Source organism: Gorilla gorilla, chromosome 13 (genome assembly GCF_029281585.2).
Source record: "Gorilla gorilla gorilla isolate KB3781 chromosome 13, NHGRI_mGorGor1-v2.1_pri, whole genome shotgun sequence".
Lineage (NCBI taxonomy): Eukaryota > Metazoa > Chordata > Mammalia > Primates > Hominidae > Gorilla > Gorilla gorilla.
Genome location: NC_073237.2, coordinates 69,249,178 through 69,272,181, shown reverse-complemented (window position 1 = coordinate 69,272,181; position 23,004 = coordinate 69,249,178). Strand labels below are relative to the sequence as shown.

Sequence of the window (23,004 nt, the reverse complement as noted above, 5' to 3'; positions counted from 1 at the left end):
AGCCCTATAGTATACTATTTAATTATGCCTTAGGAGCAGAGGAAGAGTGCAAAATAGCATTTTACAATACAAGGTGTTGAAAGTATAAGCTTTGCTTATTTTTTTAATAAAGTGGTTAGAAAAATGCAATTCTTTCAAGAAAATATCCGATAAATAGATACCAAGCTTTTCACGGTTTCTAATCATTCCCATTTTTCTTGAGTATACAGAAAACTTGACAAGTTTCTTATGGTAAAAATATAAGAATAGTTTCATTTTGACACAACGCCATGAGGGTAATATAAATAATTTCAAAACCTCTTAGAGAAGCACAAGCAATTCAATTGTTTATTCGCAAGGAGAATGTTGAATTTATTTATATTGGATAAAAAGACTAAGTATTGACTTTAATTTTCTTTCCTTTTTTTTTTTTTTTTTGAGATGGAGTCTCACTCTGTCGCCAGGCTGGAGTGCAATGGCGCGATCTCGGCTCACTGCAACCTCCGCCTCCCAGGTTCAAGGGATTCTTCTGCCTCAGCCTCCCGAGTAGCTGGGACTACAGGCATGCACCACCAAGCCCAGCTAATTTTTGTATTTTTAGTAGAGACAGGGTTTCACTGTGTTGGCCAGGATGGTCTCGATCTCTTGACCTTGTGATCCACCCGCCTCAGCCTCCCAAAGTGCTGGGATTACAGGCATGAGCTACCGCACCTGGCACTGACTTTAATTTTCAATGTCTGTGAATTGCTTAAAAGTTCTCTACTTCCATTGTCACATCTTGGCCAAGATCATCATTATCTAGAGCGCCACATCTCTCTCACTGTTCTCCCCAGTTGAATTAGACCCCAGATGTTCTCTTACCTCCCAGCTTGTATTGCACATCCTTTATAATGCAACTCCACCTCAAACCTTCAATCTGAAATACTAGTTCTTTCACTGCCCATTTTAAGTTCACTTATATGCCTTAGCTCGTTAACAAATTCAATTAATAAAGCATATACTTAGCGCTGAGTCTTACATTTAAAAGCATTTTTAAAAATCAGCAGCCAGTTTTATTCTCGTAACTTGCTATTATGGGCTCAATTTTGTCCCCGAGCCCCCCGACTCTGAAATTGATGTGTTGACATCCCAACTTTTAGTACTTCAGAATGTGACTGTATTTGGAGATAAGGTCTTTAAAGAATAATGAACTTGGCCAGGTGAAGTGGCTCATGCCTGTAATCCCAGCACTTTGGGAGGCCGAGGCGGGTGGATCACGAGGTCAGGAGTTCAAGACTATCCTGACCAACATGGTGAAACACCATCTCTACTAAAAATACAAAAATTAGCCAGGTGTGGTGGCACACGCCTGTAGTCCCAGCTACTCAGGAGGCTGAGGCAGGAGAATCACTTGAATCCGGGAGGCAGAGGTTGCAGTGAGCCGAGGTCGTGCCATTGCACTCCAGCCTGGGCAACAGAGTGGGACCCCCTCTCAAAAAAAATAAATAAATAAATAAATAAATAAATAAAAATAAAAAAATTTTAAAAAGGAATAATGAAGTTAAAATGAGACTCTTAGGGTGGGGCCTTAATACATTATGACTATTGTTCTTATATAAAGAGGGAGAGACCCCAGGGATGTGTGCACAAAAAGAAAAGGCCCTGTGAGGACACAGTGAGAAGGCAGCCATCTGCAAGCCAAGGAGGGAGGCCTCAGGAGAACCCAAGTCAGCTGGCACCTTGATCTTGCACTTTCTACCTCGAGAACTGTGAGAAAGTAAATTTCTGTTGTTTATGCTACCTAGCCTCTGGTATTCTGTTATTATTGCAGTCCTGGTAAGCTATTAATTATACATATATATATATAATATGTACCAAAAGAAGTTGGTAACATTGTGAAAACACCAATTTGCCTTACAATTAAAAATTTAATACACAAAAATACATAATTTGATACAAAAATGGGCTTGAGGCAATCCCTGTCATCTCCTTTTCTCTACTTCTCTAACTCTAGCCCAGCTCATCTACTGTGACCATGCAGTGCTCTCTGCTAGGCTACTGTAGCTCCCTTCTCTGGCCCTCCTGAGCACCTATGCCCTAGATCACTGAAAATATTTAAGATCAGAACCTTGTTCTTATTCTGAACCCCATATTTAAAGCAAAGATGAGTATGCCTGTTTATTTGAAGCTAGCATAAAGGGAAGGTAGACAGAGTCCCCTTGCCTGCCTGGTCAATCCGTCACTCACTTTTCCCTTCCACTCATACCCACATGACACCCGGGACACCACTGTTTGAGATCTGGATTTAAACTCCCTGATTTACATCAAACTTTATTATTATCTTAAAATATCCTCACACTACAGTAAGTCTCATATTGGAACTAAAGCTATGCCACATACTTGATAAAACATGTCACAGAGTTGAATTCATAGCATAGCTCAGGGGAATAAACTACACATTGCTAGTTAAATAAACTCAAATCATCTATTTTTCTGAATTGAGTAAGAAACCCTCCACTCAGTCTGAGAATCTAAGCAGATGAACTGCCTGAGGGGTAGAGTTCTGCTTGGAGTTGGTATGGTTTTGGCCTCATGACTAACCCGTATGTAGGAGTCAGGTCTAGCTTGGCTCTTGGGCATTTTTTCAGCTTGAACTGCTGCAGAACGGTAGTGATGAAAATGCATATCTCATTGCGTGCAACATCTTCTCCCAGACACTTCCAGATGCCCATTCCAAATATCAAAACTTTCTCGACAAGACTTTTATTCAGTTCTCTGTTTTCGTTTAGAAATCTGTCAGGTCTAAATAAACTAGGATTATCCCAAATAGTTCTGCATAAAATAGACAAAAACAACACTTTAAAAAGAAATTATTTTCTCATTTTTGCTATTGTTGGCAAATTTTCCACAATAATTTTGTGTTTCATGAACTACTTTAAGTTTAGAATATTCCTTAGAAATTATACATAGAGAAAGGAGGTATACATAAATGAAGTATATATACACATATATGTATAAGTACTTATGGAGATGTATGATTATATATAATTATGAATATATGTCACTTTTTCCTTTAATGTTTGACAAATCTAGTTATGATAAAGATTTAGTACAATTACACTTAATTTTCACTGAAATGACTACCAATTCATTAGTGAATAAAATACTTGAAAATCTATTTCATCAATTTTTCTGAATTAAATAAGAAATCCTCCACTCAGTCTGAGAATCTAAGCATATGAACTACCTGAGATGCGAAGTTCTGCTTGGAGTTGAGATGGTTTTGGCTTCATGACCAACCCTATACAGGAGCCAGTTCTAGCTCGGCTCTCCTGCAAGCTAACTTCAAGGTATGGGTTAGCCATGAATTTAATTATTTTAAATGAAGAATTCTATAAAATTGTCATAAGAATATTCCAAAATGGTGACATAAATAAAAGGTAATAAATATTCAATATCTTTTGCTTTAGCAGAATGAATAAGAATGATGAGACTGGGCCACATCTCTCACTCTGGTAAAAAACATGTTTAGGAAATGGCCTTTGTACAACAATACAGAGAGGATCTGGGTCTCCAGAAAGCAGCTCTAATTGGGGGATTGCCCACAGTTCTCAAATCACTGTGTACCTGATTCTTTCTTCTATCTCTATCTTTTGTTACAGGCACCATATTTGGCTTGTTTATGACAACCAGTGCTAGCATGTTTTCTGTAGGTCCTAAACCATATATCAGGAACCCACCTGGCTTCACATAGAACTGGCCCTGTTTGTGTGTAGATGTCATCACCTCTCTAGAAGGAGAAACTGGTTTCTGTCTGTACCAGAGACCACAGACTTAGAGGATTAGTTCTGTACACAGTCCTCCAGTACATTTTGGTTTGCTCTCATAATCTTTTAAAAATAATTCACTATTGCTAACATTTAAAAATCAGATTTCATATGAAAATATGCATTTCCAGGTTCTCTTTTATAATTGTAAAAGCTGACAACATTGGGACATTGTCCTGCTTGCCAACGGTTTACTGAGCTGAGTTAGGTGCGGCAGATGACCTCCCCTCCTCACAGTGCTTCACCAAGTGCAATTCACTTATTTTTGGTATTTTTCATTGCTCAGTAGGTGCTTGAGTTTGTGACCTATGCTTTAGATTAATTAAATATGAAGAATTTTCCAATAATATCAAGTCTTAAGTTACATACTCGTTCAGCTTAAGCAAGTGCCTCCATACCAATGGTATTTCTTTACGAGCACCCATGTTAACTCAGTTTGTTTGCACATTACTCAATATTCATTATAATCACCAGTTCTTAGGATATTATTAATAGAATACTTAGGATTATACTAAGTAAGAATAAATGTTATTAAATATACACTTGCTGTATTTCTTCTTATAGTGGTTTCAAAATGCCTAGGTGTGGAGAATGGAAGTGTCAATCTCTGTGACAGTAAGTGTTGCAGTGGGACAGCATATGCATAGTCCTCTACCATCTTTCTGTTTACAGAGATTGTGAAGCTGCCATTAGGTACACAGGATAATCACTTCCCTCTCTTACAGCTTGCAGCCTGAAACATCAGTCAGATGAGATCTTGGGTGAAGAGAAAAGACTGTATAACATATTTACTGTCTGCTGAGTGCATAAGAATGCAGTCTCTGCCAGTCACTGGAGACATCAAGCCCTGACCACTACAGGAAGCACTTGGTTTCCATTACATAAAATTTACACATTTGGATTTGAGTCCTACCTCTGCCACCTTCTGAACATGCGACTTTAGGCAATGTGTTTAACCTGGCTGAAGGTTTCTTTATCTGTTAAATGGGGATCATGATAGCACCAATCGTGTTACTATTGAGGCTCAGGAAAGATATTGCAAGATTTTGTGCCTTGCCCACAGTAGGAGTCTATAAATATTAGCTGTAATCATCATTCTCACCACCACCACTGTCATTATCCTCACTTTCACTGCATTAGGTACTCTCATCTCAGCCCTTTCATTCATAGCTGATGTGGGTGAACTTCTAACTTTATTTTATTCAACAAATATTTATTGTGTGCCAACTACATGTGAGGCAGTGATCCAGGTGCTGGGGTAGAGGAACAAGTAAGCAAACAAAAAAAGAAAAAAAAATTCCCTGCTTGGTGGCTTACATTCCAGTGGGGGATTTCAGACTCCATTTCAATGTACTAGCCATGGCCATGCAAAGGGTGAACCCATGAAGTCCTCGGCCCAAATCTCTCCCAATGAGCTCACTTTTGAAATTGGATTTGCCCTATATTGGATTTTTCCTCAATTTGTGTCAATATATCACTGTTTGCATTATAGATGAGGAGAGAAACTGAACTTCTTTCCAATATCTTTCAAGAGAAACAGGAGTGAAGGTTGGCTAAGAAGACTGTAAATCTTTTCCAGATTAATAAACAGTAAACAACCAAGCAGGCAAGCAAATTTATCCAAAGATTAATTTTGGTAACTTACTCATCATGATTTACTTGATATATGTTGATAAAGGTGCAAGTTTTCCTGGGAATGAAATAGCCTTTCAGAGTGGTGTCTGCTGTAGTACTAAGAAAGCAAAAAACAGCATTACAGCACGTCCTGTCAATTCAAATTACCCATCTCTAAACTGCCACCTGCAACTCACAGACTACTTTTATTTATGTCTTTTTTTACTATAATAATATATCTTTATACATCTTCATTCTTTCATTAATTAAAACAATTTCCACTTCTTGTCAAATTAATAATTTATTTTTCTTGCATATATTAAGCATATTGTGCACTTAATATATTCAAAGCACTTCTATGAGCTAAACATTTCCATAGAAAATTATCTCAATATTTCTATGACAGAGTTGACCATAAGCAGGCAGATCAAATTACATCAGGAAACGATGAAGAGAATTATTAAGTACTTCTGTGTGCTCAATATGTTTGTGTCTATTATTAATAAATTAGAAAGACAAAATGCCACACCTTTTAGTACTGGGTAGAAGGAACAACGGAATTGGAGCAAGGAAATCTGAACTTTGGATGCTGCCCTCAGTGGGATATTGGGCAAATTATCTATTCTGCGACTCCACTTCCTAGCTATGAAACGAAGGTGTTGGTTGTGTTGGATGGTCTCTAAGTTGCCTCTAAAGCAAATATTCTATTTTTCTAGTCTGATACTCAAACTCCTTCCTGAAACCTGTTTGCCTTTCCCCTTTATACCTCTATAATTATTCATAGATTGGATTCAATCGTTTTATGTTTCCCTGTGGCACTCCCTACCTTGCTAACCTACTCTCACACTCACTTCCCCAAGAGAAGCAGAAACATTTCAATTTGATTAGTTTGAGAGAAGGCATTGTCTCACTACTTCTGGGTTTTCTCTTCAGATTAGCCAATTTGTAATGAAGGTACATCTTATCTACAATCAGAAATAGGCTGAGCTTAGAGGGTCAGATTTTGTCCTTCCACAGGAGACCTGAAAGTGTTCAACCTAGCTGGAGACTGAGTAGAGAAGTATGTTAATTTCGAGGTCTACTTGATCTAGCTCTAAGCCACATTGTGAAAACTAGCTCTGATTATTTAAAAAGCTAAAAATATAATTTCTATTTTACCTGTGTCTATTTTGTGGCTGGTACTGAGCTTTGGCAAATAATATGAATGTTATTTATTGAGTTTCTCAAAACCCAACAAGGGGGAACAAAACAAGCAATAGACTCGCTTTTTGGAAGGTTACCTTTTCTCATGCATAGCCACTTGCCTTTCTCAACACATCCCTGTCCACACTGCCTCTGTGGATTCAGCTGCTCAGATTTTACTCATAGAAGTTATATGCTTCTATTTTACAGAAACCTGGTATGTAAAATTTTATTTCACTGGTATTAAAATATAAGAGTGAATTGTAAAGTTTCTCTCTCTCCTTTTATGTTCCTTAAATTTCATGTGTATATGTGGTTTCCACACAACTTTTAAGAAATGCATATGTAATAAATATTTATTAGGATATGGTTTGGTCTTTCCTGTGTGTTTTGTATGTGTGTATATATGTTATATGTAATAGCAAACTTTTGCTGCTTTTACTTAAGTTTATTTCATTTAGTTTGTTTAAATTTATTTTATCATATTTTGTGCCTTTTGATTTATTTTCATTTTAAATGAAAAACAATAAACTTCCAAGTGTAATAGAATAAATCAGTCCTAAACAATATAAGTAAGATAGGTCTTTTGTGTGCACAAAATTCCTCGTTCATATCATGCTGCTTTCATTAGCCAATGCAGTACTTCTTTCAATTTTCCCTTTTAATGTATTCCCTTACTTTTAATAGTACAATGAATATCTGTGTCCTAATACATATTTCTCCCTATCACTTAGACCCTGAGATGAGTTTACAGGGCCCTAAATAGATGATCACTTTCGTTTCAAATGATGCCTATAAACTTGGCAGAGCCTCTCTGTTCCTGAGTACTTAGCAAAAGTGTAGATAATACTCATATGAAGCACCCAAAGTCACCTTTAAAAGTTATTGGGACAGAAGAGTTGCTTTTAAATAGGTAGCAGAACTTTTTAATTTTTTTAAAACTTACAATAAAACGAAATTTTCTTTAACTGAGAGAGCATCTGACATAGCAGCTAGAAAAAAAAATGGATCGCTGTGAAAAAAATAGCCACTGTGTGTGAATAGAGAGCAAACAAAGGGCAAAATACAGGGAACTATGTCACTTGCTGTCTGGCCTTGACTCTGCTCAGCTGGCGGTCTTGCCCTTTGGGACAGTTAGCTAAGGACACTGCATGCTGTCACACCAATTACTAAATGATTACATCAGTTTCCTGGGAAGAGAGATATTCCCACTCCTTCACTATTTAAAGGGAGGGGGAGGAACGAACACTGAGAATTCCAGGTGGTTTTTTTTTTTAATAATTTTTAATTGTGTGGAATAAAAACAGAACAAACTACTAGAACTTTGGCTCCCCACAGATGCATTTAATGAAGCTATCTACCTAATCTATGCTGGCATGCATTTGCGTGCTAGAGATTCTGGAGTAAGATTCAGTAAAGTTTCAAGTATCTGCAAATGAATACTCTGTTTAATCTCATTGTGACAACATTAGCTTCCTTAGTTTACTGTTTAGCAAAATTCTAGGCTACTAAAAACAAATCCATATAAGAAGGAAGCTAAGTCGGCTCCTTAGCTTAAATTAAGCAAGCTTGCATGACTTTTCATAGCCAAACACATATTATGGTTGGATTATCTGTTGTTTGGACATTCCATAACTTTCTGACCCTGTGATTAGTACACATAAAATAAAAGTTAATGACAACATAGTTTAGTAATGAAAAATGTTCATGAAATGGGTTTTCACTGACCACAAAAATTTTATTACAGTGTTTAAAAATAAAATAAGATTTAAAGTAATATTAAAATCATAATACAATGTACATTTTAAAGAACTTAAGGTATTCCAATGTCTAAGATTCTTCAATGCCTCCACTCCACCACTAGTGGCTGTTTTAAAGGAGAATTACATGCTTACCAATGTGGAATAGTAAATGGAAGAAAAGAGGCATGTCTGAATACTTCACTTACGAAAGCTTCTGTGTATGGTAAAATTTTCCTGTCTTCAAATCTGGGTGGTCTAACCCCAATGTTTCCATCTTTAAATAAATTATTTTTTGATTTAATAAGAAAAACGATAATTGTAAGAATTATATTTTTCATCTGAAAGCATATTACCAATTTCTTCTTGAATTTTGGCTTGAATTTCTGGATAGTGTATCAAATAAAGAAAGCTCCAATATAGACATGTTGATACTGTTTCAAACCCTAAAATAGAACCAAGAGACCGAGTGTCATGAAAAAAAGCATAGTTAAATCAGTTTGCTCATTTTATTTCCTATTTTACTGCTAAGAATTAGCAGAAAGAAATCTAAAGAAATTAGATGAAGGATTTAGAAGTTAGATTAAGAAAAAGAATTAGCAGAAGGAAATCTAGCCAAAAAATAATAGAATCATAATAAAATTATTATTAAGGTCATTTCCAAACTATATGTGCTTTTGCTGAACTTCTCACCCATTAGGATAGTGCAAAATGGTGTAGCTACTATAGAAAATAGTATGGAAGTTCCTAAAAGATTAAAAATAGTATTTATATATTATCTAGTAATCCTACTTCTGGGTTATATATCCAAAAAAAATTTAAAGCAAGATATTTAAGATACATTTGCACATTCATGGTCATTGCAGCATTATACACAATAGCTAAGAGGTAGAGACAACCCAAATGTCCATTGATGGATGAATAAAGAAACTGTGATGTATACATACAGTGGAATATTATGTAGTCTTAAGAAAGTAGATTCTGTCACATGCCACCACATGAATAAACCTTGAGGACATTAGGCTCAGTGAAATAAGGTAATCACAAAAGGACAAATACTATATGACTTCACTCATAAGAGGTTTCCAAAATAGTCAAAATCATAGAAACAAAGCATAAGGGAAATTGCCAAGGGCAAGGAAGGATACGGGAAATTAGCGTTTAATGGGCACAGGATTTCAGTTTTGCAAGATGAAGAAGTTCTAGAGATCTGTTGCACAACCATGTGAATATACTCAATAGTACTGAACTATATCACTTTAAAATGTATATTTGTAAACATAATGAAAAATAAAATAAAATTTTAAAAATACATAGGTACTATTTATAAGACCAGTGAAAACATAGGAAGAATTGTATTACATAATAAACACCATTGATTAATGTAGATAATAATAATGGCTATTATTTGTAATAAAAATAAGAAGTTATTAAGTAGTTACTCTGATCCAGGAGTGTGCTCTCTCTCTCTCTCTGTGTGTATGTGTGTGTGTGTATATATACACACACAATATATAACATATATATGATACATTGACATACATATAATATATATATTTTATAAATCATAATATAGATAGGAAATGTATAACTAATTATGTTAATTTTACTGAACCTCAAAGACATTATGGGTTTTGCTCAAGGTGAATGAACTCATAAAAGGCAGAGCCAATACTCAAATTTGAACATTATATGAGCACATAATGAAGGGTTGACCAGATTCAATTTATTTGAATAAGTTTTAATGTATATTTTATAGTTTCGATTTCACTCTTTAAACAGAGTATCTTTATTTTTGAGATTATCCATACATCAGCTAAATGGTTTCATTACCGAAAATAAAAGCAAAGAACTCTGTATGCCAAACTTCATCTTTTTTCAAGGGCTATTTTATGATTACTACATCGAAGAATGTACTCAATCGATTCTTGAAAACCTAAAACTCAGAAATGCCACATTAAAAAGCTCTTCTAGACTGTTTTAATTGTAAATTCATCTCTATGATGACCTAATGCCAAAAGTAATGTTATTTGTGTTTCCTACTCAAATCTTATAAAACCAGTAGCAAAAAATGAGTTTTTAAATCAATATATTTAATTTCTAGATTTTTCTGATGATGATGACAACACGAGTAATGATGAATATGTTTAGCAAACATTGACCACTTAAATACATTGTCATCTGAGATGGGGGCCACAATTATCCTCACATTAAAAATGAGAAACTTGCATCATAGAAATGGTAAAGTATTTTACATGGGTCACACAAAAGACAAAGGTAGTTGTTTTCTAAATAACTTGCATCACAATATGCACAGTAAATATACCCAGATATAGCTGCAGAACAGAGTTAGCTCCTTTCCAAACTCCACTTCCTAAGCCTGTTTTCACATTTGTTGAACATGGCAGTCTCTCATAGTGAGCCAGTGGCTTCTTCGGTTCTTAACTCAGAAAATTTCTAATATGACTTCATACTGCAATAAGTTATTGTAAAGGTAAGCTGTTCAAATAAAGTTACTGACCATGATGTCTATAGCAGAGCACAGTGTAGTGTGAAAATTTGGACTTCTGTGTGGAATATATCAACTCTATTCTCTAGCATAAGGAACTTTATTCTCTAGAATAAAGAACATGCCATGAATATTGCATGCAAAACACTGCTTCCACTCACGGTAGAGCCATGGACCTTATATTCAAGATCTATAACTATCTGTATGAATATCAGGATCTATATGTTGATTATCATAAATTTTGCTTTTTATATCAAGGCTTAAGCAATCAGCAGTTATCTATCTTGGTAGATTATTGAAACATTGAAGGTAAAATCAATGGTTTTGGGAAAACCTCACTATACCCAAAGAAGAAACTAAATTATTTCTACAATCAATTTTAAAAGTTAAATATGGAAATATAAATCTTAATAATATAATAGATCTGATGGAACAGAGTGCTTGCAAATTTTATCTACTAAAAGATATGGTTTAGAGCTCACTGATTTATTCTAATAAAATATTTTATTACATCTCACTAGTGAGGTAGCAGGTACATGTGGAAGTTTATGGTTTTATTAATTTCATTATTCCTCTATTTACATTAAAATATAAACTCTATCAGATATGTTTATTTAGCAAATAAATGTTTTATATAGTAATCCATTATACTGAATACTGTTTTGTGCACATTTTACCCAAACCATTTTTTAACTGTGTTGTACATGTCAGATGGTTTTATTCTCCACCCTAGTCATTTTTGTCATCTGCCATAATTTTATATTTGCTAATTACTTGATAATCTTGGAAGTATTACATATTTCTGAAATATATTGATATTATCTCATTGAATCAAGATCAAAATAAATTATAGTAAAACAGGAGGAATAAGTTCAAGAGATCTATTGCAGTCTGATGACTATAGTTAACGATTATATATTGTGTTCTTAAAAAATTCTGAGAGTGGATTTTAAGTGTTCTCACCACAAAAATGATGACTATGTGAGGTAATGCATATTTTAATTAGCTAGATTTAGCCATTTCACAATGTATACATACTTTAAAACAACATGTTGCATATTATAAATACATACAATTTTATGTGCCAATTTAAAAATAAACAAATAAAAAAATAAAACTCACTTGATGTATTTATCACACCCACACATACCCAGTCTTTAGTACTCACTAATGTTCAGGCATTTAAAAATGTTCTGACAAATACTCATATTTGTACATAGCATTATTTAAGTCATCAGAAGAAAATACAAAGTACAGCCTGGTCACATTTTTATGATAAATAATCAGATGAAATAATCCATCAAATTGAAGTCATGATTAAAATAATAAATACACACACACATATGTGGGGGCTCGTGCATTTGCATAAGGAAAAATAATACAAATCAAAACAAATGCCTCTGTTTGCAGAGAGAATTCATGATCACAAATGCATAGATCCTAGAAACAAATGAACCCAATTACCAATAAATATAATATAAAGAAGAAAAATAAATACATTTGAGGAGTATTCCACATAAAATGAAACTGCTAAAATGCTTATGATATTTTATATTTTCTTATACTGAGAATTGGCTTCCTGCAGTCTAGTATCTTAGAGGAACTCTAATAAATGTGACAGATAAAAAATGACTTTTAAAGAAAACTATAAAATTTAAGAATGAGAGTAATGTGGTAGCAGTACGAATTGGCACAGTCTTTGTGAAAACGAATTTAGCATTGTGCATCAAAACTCAATAATTTTTTCATTAGTTGACCCAGAAATTCTGCATCTTAGCATAAGGTTGTATTTCAAAAGGAGGCAAAATTCATGTACAAGAGTGGTCATCTTAGGTTTAGCACAACATTCAATATCTGCATTTTCTGTGCAAGCCAGGAGGTGCAAACAATCAGGGTATCCACATGAGACGGGTAAAATAAATATGGGGGGTGCCAGACATCTAATATTACATGAACTTTAGAAGCAGCCAATTGGAAATATACCTGACAATCATGGTTGGATTGTAAGAGTACAGAGATTCATGAAAAAAAGCTAGAAACAGATTTAGATGTGAATAACAATTATATTTACATAAAGTACATGATAATACAACAAGCCTGTTTTATAAGAATACATAAAACAAAAACAATAACACTTTAGTTTCAGAATAAATGTCAATGGATCGGGTGAAGGGACTGGAAGTGAAAGTGATAAACAAGGACAGTCATTTCATGGACAATAATGTGAAGGCACTATTAACTGCGGGCTATTATTAACTCAAGTCTCTACTCCTGAGATCAAAATGAAGTTTTCTGAATGACGTAAGAAGATAGATAACAAATTTATACGATGTGAGATCAACTAGATAAAATGGCCGATACAGGAAGAGCAAAGTCCTCTAAACTGTGAACAATGGATAACAACAAATTGCAACTAATTTTTATTGGTCTTACATGTTGCTAAATTCTCTCACATACCAGCTCCAAAGAGGTCGCTCACGGTGCTTATGATTTCACTGTCATTCAAGGTGTCTGTTTCGGTAGTAGCATATTTGTTGTGGCATACATTAAATAGAGCATCAGTAATGTCTCGGATATGATCCTGAGGAGACAAATCTTAGCATGACTTTTCATCCCTGTCTATGTTGTATATCAATTTAAATCCCATGCAGGAAGAGCCATATCACCATATAACTTGAAGGGAACCCATTGAGTCTTGGAATATAAGGAATGTAAATAGATCATCTTAAACCTTGCAACCATTTTTGCTTAAAATTTGTAATGCTTAATCTTGATAGTGTGGAATAGAAAACCAAGTTACCAAACTCAATTTTCTCCTCAGAACTTCTTTCAATTAATAAAAAAGAGTTCCTGTATCTGTAAGCACAACTTGAAAATATCAGCATTCTCTATAACTTATTACAGAGAAATTGCTTGGCAATGTTTAAAAAGTTTATTTATTTATTTGTTTATTTATTTTATTTTTATTTTTGAGACACGGTCTCATTCTGTTGCCCAGGCTGGAGTGCAGTGGAGTGATCTCCAATCACTGCAACCTCCACCTCCTGGGTTCAAGTGATCCTCCTGCTTCAGCCTCCCGAGTAGCTGGGATTATAGGCACGCACAACTACACGTGGCTAATTTTTGTATTTTTAGTAGAGACGGGGTTTCACCATGTTGGCCAGGCCGGTTTCAAACTCCGGGACTGATCTGCCCACCTCGGCCTCTCAAAGTGCTGGGATTACAGGTGTGAGACACCGCACCTTGCCAATAAAAGGTTTTTAAATCTATTGGAAGGATTTTGTGTTCACTTCAGGCACCATGGAGAAAGAGAGAGGGCTGGGGTATTTGAGAGAATGGGAATAAAAGTTTATACACCTTACAAATGCTGATACTTACTATACCTGATCTAGAATTCCCATCTTCCCATCTGGTGCCTTGAAACAGATTGTCTTCTGCCTCTTCTTTTTCACTGGAAGGAACTTAACTACTTACACCTCTTCATTTGCTTAATGATCCCACCTCTGGATGTTTTATTTTTTTCTTGATGACTTCATCCCAGCAAATTGCCCTTGTGAACTAGGATTCTTCCTGGTACATACGTATTTCAAGACAGAAATTTATTCTTCTGCTGACCATCGAAGTGAGCCCCAAATAATTTAATAGCCTCACAAGAAAGGTCCACTCTGCCACCTGTAGAAACTTAATACATGTGTTTTCATCTTAAAATTCACATCTGTATAACAAAGAAACTCAAGAAGAAAATGAAGGTAATTTGAAAGCTTCCTATAGAATATCCTTTATAATTATTCAAAAATACTATCTGATAAAAATATGCTAATATTTGTGATACCTGTAAGTCTGAGATCATGGTGCCAGATATGAAATGGGAGAGATGAAATTATTGCTTTGTTTCTTCAAGGAACTCACTTATTTTTCATCATTTATCAGGCAATTACTTAGTTTCATCACAATATTCAATATCTGCACTTTCTGTGCAAGCCAGGAGTTGCAAACAATCAGGGTATCCATATGAGATGGGTGAAATGTATGGGGCAAGGGGTCACGTCGTGAAATATTAAACAACCTTTAGAAGCAGCAAGTTAGAAATACACCAGACAACCATAGCTGGATTTTAAAAGTATAAGCCTTCATGAAAAAAAGTTGGAAACAGATTTAGATTAAATAACAATTACATTTACGTTCATAATACAAGTATATGCCCTATCCACACACTGAGAAAATTCACGTTTCTGGGGAAATTTTTTATGGATTAAAGAATTCAGAACTTTTCTTAGGGTTTTATATGAGAACTGAGTAATGCTGTCATGCAGTCTCACTGTTTGGACCTCAAATTTACTAATAGCTTGGGTACAGGTCATTGTGACAAAACTGTAGTGAAAAGAACCAATGATATTCAAAGCATTTCACCATTATCTTTTGTTTCTCACCAAAACCCCTGTCCCGGTATAAGATTAAATCCTTACCTTATCATATGTAGCAAGATGATCTTGTACGTGTAGTGCAATAAACCCATTCAGGGCCTGGTAAAACTCCAGAGGAGCATTTATAATCTGCAGTGGAAGGTAGTGGAGACATGGTATGAAATCGGCAAGGTTAGCTGCACTGGAGGCCTTGAGTAAGTCGTCATTCGTTTTAACTATCCTAAGAAATTCCTCATCACTGTGGTCCTATCTCTTGCCAAAGCAAAGGGCACAGACAATGTTGGCCACCACACAGGTGATCGCATTTCTGGGGTCAAAGCTGCCATTCTTGGAAGTCAACTCTACAAAGACTATCACCAGTTCAGAAATTTCTTCAGTGACATGCTCCTCAAGTAAGCAAGAGCAAGTGGAGGATTTTGCTTCTGCATTAGAAGAAGTTCGTAAGGCTTTAGAGGCAATTTTTTAATGAAGTTTCCAACTCTCTCCATAACTCACTGAAAATGAAAGACTCTTTCCTTCTGCCAGGAAAGAAAATGTGTGCATGTTAGGTCTGCCTGCAAAATGCTCCCCATCCTTATGTAGTACTTGTTTCACCATTTCCATTCCATTTACCACCAAGACAGGCACCATGCCAAGTTTGAGGAGAAAGACATCTCCATATTTCTTCCTCATCTCCATTAACATAAGGTAAGGATGATCTCCAAGCTGGAGAAGATTCTGTATGATGGGGAAGGACTAAGGGCCAGGAGGAGACATCTGCTTTCTGCCCTTGCTCCTGAGAGCTCTTACAAAAACAAAAACCATCACCAAAATGATGAGAGAAGTGGTCACCTCTCCAGGAGTGACTGCCAGGTCGAGAATCATTTTCGGGAATATAACACCTAAAACAGAGAAATGTCTATCTTATTTTTGTAGTTTTAGACATATACTAAGTAGCCTCTCTCCCTTTGAACATTTAGGGGGAAAGTACAGACTCTTCGAGATTAGTTGAAAGCCCTTCTTACCTGATGCACTGAAAGAGCAAAATCAAATTCTTGCAAAATGAATGGCATCTTTATCCTAATTTGATTCTTTTCACAGTTCTAATCACCAGACCAAAATCCTGCAAGGTGAGTCACTGACCATAGACAGAAGAAGACGAAAGTCAATGGAGAAAGCAGTCTGGTGACTTGGAAAAGGATTAAGGCTCCAGCGGCTGACTTTATACTCATTCGGGGGAACTCAGTGCCTCCACTTAACCTCAGTGAATCCCAGTTTTCTCCTCTAACTATCCTACCTCACAGATTTAGTCACATTCTTTCAGTAAATGTTTTCCACACCCCCTAATATCAAGCACTAAGAATATAAAACAAAAATTCACAGACTAAGCAGGAAACCAGGTAAATAAAAATAAGATTAGAAAGTGGAAGGTGCTATAAGAGAATTGGGTGCAGAGTAGTTTGTCATTGTCTGTGGATCAAATCAGATTATTATTTTTTAAAAAGTACTTGGGGACAGGTGCAGTGGCTCACACCTGTAATCCCTGCACTTTAGGAGGCCAAAGCGGGTGGATCACTTGAGGTCAGGAGTTCGAGACCAGCCTGGCCAACATGGTGAAACCTAGTCTCTCCTAAAAATACAAAAATTAGCCGGGCGTGGTGGTGTGTGCCTGTAATCCCAGCTACTCATGAGGCCAAGGCAGGAGAGTCACTTGAACCTGGGAGGCAGAGGTTGCAGTGAGCCAAGATCACACCATTGCACTCCAACCTCGGCGACAGAACGAAACTCTGTCTCAAAAGAAAAAAAATAAACACAGTACTTTGTGAATTACAAGCCATTTAACGGATATCTAATTGGTTGTTTGCCTACTCCCTCTGTCCTTGGACTTCCCAGCCTGTTTATTAGGGTGACTTTCTCAATTCTTTCTGCTCTATGACCATGGGTGGTTAATCCAAGAATGGGCCACTAGCCCAAGATAAATCCTCCTTAGGAATAGGGAAGGGGACTGTGAAAGATCATCCTTTCTCTGGGCAGCTAGATCTATAAAATCTAAGTTCCAAAGATATGATTTGGTGGTCTTTCACCCATCAGGTGGACCTAAGAAAGCATGTTGGAAAAATAAATGAAGTAGAAAGGAAAGAAATAAAAGATAAACAGAGGCCTCATGATCTTACATTCACCACTTCTACCTTCAGGAGACCTAGGTACACTCTTGTCTCTAGGTTGAATTATTTCCCACTTAAACTAGCTAGAACTGGTTTCTGCTACTTGTGACCAAGAGGATCCTAACCAAAATAATAATAATAGTAATGCTTTATATACATGCAGAATATTTTTATTAACTATTGCATTTTATGGTAACTATAGACAGAAGAAGAGGAAAGTCGATGGAGAAAGCAGCCTAGTGACTTAGAAAGGAAAATTTAGTATTTCCTCTCTCTTAAAAGAAAACACAACTAAACTGTTCACACTGCTCAAATTACTTACAGAGACAAATAGCACTGATAGATATACTCATTGGCTAGTGTAAATGTCCAGCTCTCTTTGATTTTTGAGAAGACCAACACTTCGTTTCTTCTAAGCTTTAAAAATAATAAATTTTAATAAACTGAAAGATTATTTTGCAAATAGCAATGAATTTGTCTTCCAGTTCAGATGAAAGTGACAGGGTGGTAAAAACTATTCCAATTTGTTCTCCTAGAAAAAGAACCTAGGATCAAAGGCATATTTATCTTAAAGACCTTACACAGCATAAATAGCTCCCACTATTAATATTCAAGCAAACACACTGTCATTAATGTGTCTTATCTAATTATTTCACCTTTCTTTTTCTTTTCTTTTTTTTTTTTTTTTTTTTTTTTGGAGATGGAGTTTTGCTCTTGTCACCCAGGCTGGAGTACAATGGTACAATGGCGCAATCTCGGCTCACTACAACCTCCACTCAATGCAACCTCCATCTCCCAGGTTCAAGCAATTCTCCTGCATCAGCCTCCCAAGTAGCTGGGATTACAGGCGTACACCACCACTCCTGGCTAATTTATGTATTTTTAGTAGAGACGGAGTTTCTCCATGTTGGCCAGGCTGGTCTCGAACTCCTGACCTCAGCTGATCCCCGTCTTTGCCTTCCAAAGTGCTGGGATTACAGGCGTGAGCCACCACGCCTGGCCTTATTTAATCTTTCTAAGCTTCATGGATAAAATGTGGCTAAGTACAGCAATTTGTTTGGCACTGGTTTTTAAGGGATAAACTTTGGAGTTAAAATTGAGAGATAAATTTTTTATGGGAAACAAAAAACCCTGAATACGCATTTAAACTTAGAAAAAATAAGCTGAGTACCTAACGAATGTAACATCCACAATTTGAAAAACTACCATTAACTGCAATCTTACCATGTGGCAGATACAGCAATAAACAAAGTCTGCACTGTCTTTCAAAACTCACATCTCTGGGAGGTAATAAATCATCCTCCTACGGGGAGACTTGGAGAGATAAAGTCATTTTTTCCCATTTATTTCCCACTTTGAGCTTAATAACAAATTACCACTTATTTACATCTAGTGCTTGCCCAGGAGAAAATTCAATTTCTCTTGAGCATACACAAAAAACTGCCAGTTTCTACACTGACAATAATCAGTTGCATTTCCAAAGCTGAGTAGTGAGTAGGTGGGAGGTATGTGTGGCTGGAAAAACACTGGACTCAGAAAGATGACTGTGTTTCCAGCCTCTCTTGTCTTCTATTTAGCCCTGGAATTTCTGTTAAATTACAATCTCTGTTGGCCTCAGTTTCCTCATCTGTAAAATGGTCACGTCAGAGTAGAAGATGTCTAAGGCCAGCTCCAGCCTTCAATAATGAAAGCTAAAAGGAAAAAAAGGGCAGAAGCCAAGTGTAATGTACATTGTTAACTGCCCAACAATACTATTTTTCCAGAGTCTCTGGAACAGTTAGCAGTTCATCAACAAATGTAAGCAACTGTGTGATCACCCTGGATTGTATTTTATTTTTTTCCTCCGCCTGGGCTCTTCTCATTTCTTTTACTAAATTCTTTTTGGCGATTTACCAGGCTCAGATGCTTTGCCAACTTTCTCAGCAACATTCTTGGAAAGCACTGAAGCACATTCTGTTCCTGGTGTTTTGAGGATAAACTCAGGCAGAGGACAGGGGATGTGAGGCTCCCTAAGGGTGGGCTGCTATACCACCAAGGATTCAAAGAGAATTTTAAGCAATTTTTTTAAAAGCCTGGTGAGAAAGACATACATAGGTTGAAGGTTTCTGTAGTGATCTGAAGTCTAGACACACACATTAGACTTCCCTCAGGAGGTGTTAAACAATAGCAGTGTCCACATGGACCAATTACATCAAAATCTCTAGAGATGGATGCATTTTTCAAAAGCTTTTCAATGTGACTATGGGGCATTTCCAGTTGAGGACTTTTTTAGGGGAAAACTACTTGACAGGATAATCATCCAACAGTCTCAGCAAACCCACTCAGTCCAGTTACAGCTTGGAAGGCTCACCTGTGCCCAGAAATCTTGTGGGTCAGTGTGAGTAATCTGGTGCAGGAACCAAAAGACAGAGAAGGATTTTGGCAAAGCTGTGTGTGTCCTAAGAAACACAGTCTCTTCCATAGCAGCAGCAGCAGGCAGGGGCAGAATTTTGCCTGGAGGGAAAGGCCTGATGAGAACACCCCTTCCTAGAAGACAGGGGAGGAGGGGTGGACTTTTGACCTGTGTGGGGAGGAGTTTGGAGCCTGATCAAGGGCACTGGGAGCAGGAGAGAGGGGTAGAGAGGCTTTTGTGGCCAGGATCGGGTCTGGGAAGCTGGGAGATTCCACTGTGAGTGGAGTCAGAGGGAAGGCATTTGGAGCAAAGGCTTCTGTAGGAGGGAGTAGAATGGAAATTGATCTTTGAAGAAAGCAAGACAGAAGAAGGGAGATGGAAAGATGAAATCATTTTAAAATTGCTGGTAACAAACGAAGGTAGGATAGAAAGATGTATAACAAGGAGCAGGGAAGGAGAAACAGGGAGGAGCGGTACAGAGACATTGCTGTGATGTGAATTTTGAATTCCTTTTCTCCAAACTGGACTTTGGCACCAGGAAAATGTGTGCAGCTCTCTGAGTGGTCAGCAAGTTCAGGGGCAGGAGGATCGATGAAACACAAAATAAAGGGAACATAGGTCCACTTTCTCAGATGAGTTTGGTAGATTCATCAGGAGTCTTCACCAACCAGACAGACCTGCATTTCCACAACTAGAACAGTTAACTTCTGAGTGCAATATTGGTAGCTTTGGTTTGAGAAAATATTCCTATCTGCACCAAGGCATTTTTGCCCAGTCTGGATAAATGCCAGTTTTTCTACATAATGCAAGGTTTTCTGTGTAACTGGGTAAATGACCTGTGGTTTTGGACCACCTTCTTGTCAGGGTGTCTGCAAATTATTACATAATATACTTTTTTGTTTGTTTGTTTTTAGCATTGAAGTTTTTGGCTTCCTAAATATTCTGAGTTTCACGGTCAGATTTAATAAGAGTGCCCAAGAATAATCAATGGTAGTCAGTACTTTCTCACAGAGGGGAGAAAGCCAGCCCCCAAGGGGAGTGCTCAACCTAATATGTTCCCTCCATGGTAACTTTCAGGCCATGACCTACTGTGTTACTTGGTGTCAGGTTCAAAAAAATATCATGGGTTTCTAAATAGCTAGACTTCAAAAGTCACACAACCAAAAAAATCTGACAAGAACCGACAAACCACAGGAATTTTCTGACCCACTGGCGGACGTTACGCTAATTGACATTTAATCATGTCATACTTAGCTACTGCTAAAAAAAAAAAAAAAGTTTTACTCCTAATGTTTTTTCATGAAGTCTCTCCTGTAATGTGATTAACCGCACATTGGATTAATGTATAAACATTAGGTAGCTCTATCAAATTATTTAGGCAAGTACCCATATTATAGACAATTGAGAATAGCTGACTAATAATGTGTTATTTAAAAGAGTTGATAGGAGAGGGTAATGAGAATTGCCTTGCATTCCCATTGGTTAAGAGGAAAATCCATACCACGATAATAATCGTTACAGCTAATGTTTATTGTGTGCTTACAAGCATTAGGCATTTTAAAGTCATTTGTATTTCATATTTCAGTTATTTCTCGTAGCCAACCTTTGAAGGGATTGCTATCTTTTTCTGTTTTACATATGATGAATTCTGAGGCCCAGGGAAGTTACAAAATTTGTTCAGGCTAACAGTGTGTAAGTGGTGGAAAAAAAGATTTAAAACCAAATATTTTAATATCTGTGCCCTTTGCCTTTTATTGTGCCACCTTCTAGTGGAGAATTCTTCAGCTGAAACCTGAAGCTTCTACTGTAAACAATAACCATCCTTACTGATGTGACCTCATATAAGAAACTGTCATATAAGATACATCTAGCAGTACCTGCCTCAGAGAGTAGTTAAAAGAATAAAAATTACTTGATCTCTGTAAAGCGCTTAATATCTGGCACATGATAATCATTAAAAAATAGTAGTTTTTGTCCACAGAAGAGGAATATTCTACGTTTAGGGATTAAGTGGGCGGTACTTTAAGGAGAAGGTGATATTTGAAGTAAATTTAAAGTATAAAGGGGAGCTTACTAGGTGAAGTTGGAATGAAGCAATGTAGCAGAGAAGAACATTTTAAAAGGAAGAGGGGTTCAAAAGAACTAAATATCGTTAAGAAATAAGGTGAGATACAAGATGGCAGAAGGTGAACATGGAAAAAAATATTCTTAAATCAGAATCTCAGTGATTCCTGAGTCTTCAGTCTCCCTTGTAACCCCAGCTAGTGACTTGGCCTTGTGGATTCAGCCATCTACATGTTTCTCATTGTCCTGGCATTTCTATTCCCAATTGTTGTTACCTAGATCTGGTCCCCATCAAATATTTTCTGGACTATTTTAATAGCTTTGTATATTACATTCAGCAGCCAGTAAGAACAAATGGCTTAAATGAATAGAATTTATCTTTCTTACATGACAAAATGCCTACATGTGGGTGACTGCTTCCATTGGTTCAGTACCTTCATGACACTTGGGGTGATATCTCTGCCATTCTTTAGGCCTTTCCCTTTGCTGGCCATATGGCTGCTGCAGTTCTAGCCGTCATTATCTGTGTTCCAAACAAAAGAAGGGGGAAAAGTCCATGTCAGCCCCATCTGTATCATTCTATCACTTAAGACACTTGAGCTTTCCCCAAAACCACCAGTAGACTTCTGCTTAAGTTTTATCATGTCAGATAGGATGATAAAGTATTTGGCTTGCAATACTGCCACTGCAAAGAAAAGAAAGGGCAATTAGTAAGGAAGGCAGGTAGGCTGGATATTGGGAGTAACTAGCATGCCTGCCATGCTTCAGATCTAGTGGGTTTGCTGCTAGTCTCTCCCCAGTCATACTCCATTCTGCTGGTCTAATCAGTTTTCAAATGAACAAATCTGATCACATTACTTATTCACTTCCTCTAGCAAGCACAGTGTTTTGAATTTCATTCATTATCATCTGTGACTGACTCTTACCTGCCTTTCCAGTGTCATCTTTTGCTATTGGGTCACTTTCATCTTGTACTATCTGCTTTGATTCTCTCTCCTTCCTCTTAGTCAGAACGGGTCTATAAGTTTGTCCACATTTTTAAGTTTTACCAGTCCTTATGCTGTAGTGTTCAATGTTCCCTTTGCCTAGGATGTCCTTACACTCTACATTGTAGACTTGAAAACACCAGTCTTTGAGACACACTTGATTCT

The 23,004-nt window shown here is 36.6% G+C and overlaps 1 protein-coding gene and 1 pseudogene across 2 annotated transcripts in view; one reads left to right on the top strand and one right to left on the bottom strand.

Moving 5' to 3' along the window:
• The window catches only part of ALDH1A1 (aldehyde dehydrogenase 1 family member A1), a 179,779-nt gene that overhangs the window by 21,561 nt on the left and 135,214 nt on the right, over positions 1–23,004 (top strand). The window lies entirely within an intron of this gene.
• Positions 2,421–16,117, bottom strand: LOC101136891 (cytochrome P450 1A1-like; annotated as a pseudogene).